The sequence below is a fragment of the Ceratotherium simum genome, chromosome 13 (assembly GCF_057802395.1).
Source record: "Ceratotherium simum simum isolate JZ-2026a chromosome 13, ASM5780239v1, whole genome shotgun sequence".
NCBI classification, from domain to species: domain Eukaryota; kingdom Metazoa; phylum Chordata; class Mammalia; order Perissodactyla; family Rhinocerotidae; genus Ceratotherium; species Ceratotherium simum.
The window spans coordinates 25,684,817-25,686,185 of NC_141912.1; the positions used below are offsets into that span (position 1 = coordinate 25,684,817).

Sequence of the window (1,369 nt, forward strand, 5' to 3'; positions counted from 1 at the left end):
ATTTTCTTGGTTCTTCATATGGTGAATAATTTTGTATTATAACCTGGCCATTTTCATATTATGTTATAAGACTTTGTATGTTGTTCATATCTTATGGAGAATATGGCCATTCTTGTTTTTGCAGGCACTTGACTGCCTTGTGTCCAAGTTCCAAGTACTGACCTGCCTTCTATCTGTTGTAGTCTCAAAGTCCATTCCATTTTCAAAGCCTTTACCATACTATTTGGAGATGTCTAGAGTGTGAGCAACCCAGCGGCCAGTGTCAACTTGGATAGTGGGCTATCACTTACTTCAGTTTTCAGAAACTATGGTATGTTGTTTAGAATCAAATCCACTTCTTCACAACTCACAGGTTCATCCAGAAGTTCACCAACAACTTTAAGTGTTTGCTTTTGACAGTGTATTTTCTTGTTATCTGGGACTTGGAGTTTCAGTCCACTGAAAGTGACAAGAAAGCTGGGGTGTTATTTTTCCCGCGGTGTCCTGTTCTTCTCAGGACTGTGTTGCATTTAGGGCCACGCTGCAGGAGAAAGAGGGAGAAAAAGAGCAATTTGGTATGTTCCTTGGGATCAGAAATCCTCTGAAGAAACAGAAAACAAATTATAAATTGAGAATGGACGTACATACATACGCCAGTTAGAGGCAGAACAACCTTGTCGTATTCATCCATAGGTCATAAATGAGAAAAGTCTCCAAATTCCTACTGCGTTCAAAGTATCTAATATTTTGTCATTCATTTCAATAGGTTGGCAGATTTGAGGTTGTCACCTGAAGATCCGAAGTGGAATTTGTAAAATCTGGAGAATGTGGGCATCGATCCCACCACCTCTCGCATGCTAAGCGAGCGCTCTACCACCTGAGCTAATTCCCCACCACGTGTTTGATCTTCCCAGCCCCCGCCCCCACTCCCCTCCTGGTTTTCAGTGTACCGGTCTCCACTTCATTACAGTCTTTTGGGCTGCGCAAAGTACAGGAAATGTCAAGGCCATTAACGAGAAACTGGGACTCGACTAAGGGCGCGTCTTCTGAAAGATGACCCTGGGCAAGAGCGCGGTGGCTACCTATTCCTCTGTGAGGGAAAGGAGGAGAAAGTTGCCGTGCAAAAACTGTAGTGCCGGCACCATTTCCCATTTCAAATTTTCTGCGACAGAGGAGAACACGTCCCAGTTGGGAGGACTCACTCAGAACAGCCCGGCTAATGTTTCACAGCTATCTTGGAATGATTATTTGTTTCTTAAAAACAAAAGCAACATCTTCTTTATCCATTTGTCCCTTGATGGGCACTTAGGTTGCTTCCAGAGGGGAAGGGGGGAGGGAGGAGGGTGAAAGGGATAATTCGGTACATGTGTGTGGTGATGGGTTGTAATTA

General features: G+C 43.8%; 1 non-coding gene across 1 annotated transcript; it reads right to left on the minus strand.

Annotated features, from left to right (window-relative positions):
- Positions 1 to 798: 798 nt before the first annotated feature.
- Positions 799 to 871, minus strand: TRNAA-AGC (transfer RNA alanine (anticodon AGC)). Its single transcript has one exon. It is a non-coding gene; the product is annotated as a tRNA-Ala (tRNA).
- Between the last annotated feature and the right edge of the window lie 498 nt (positions 872 to 1,369).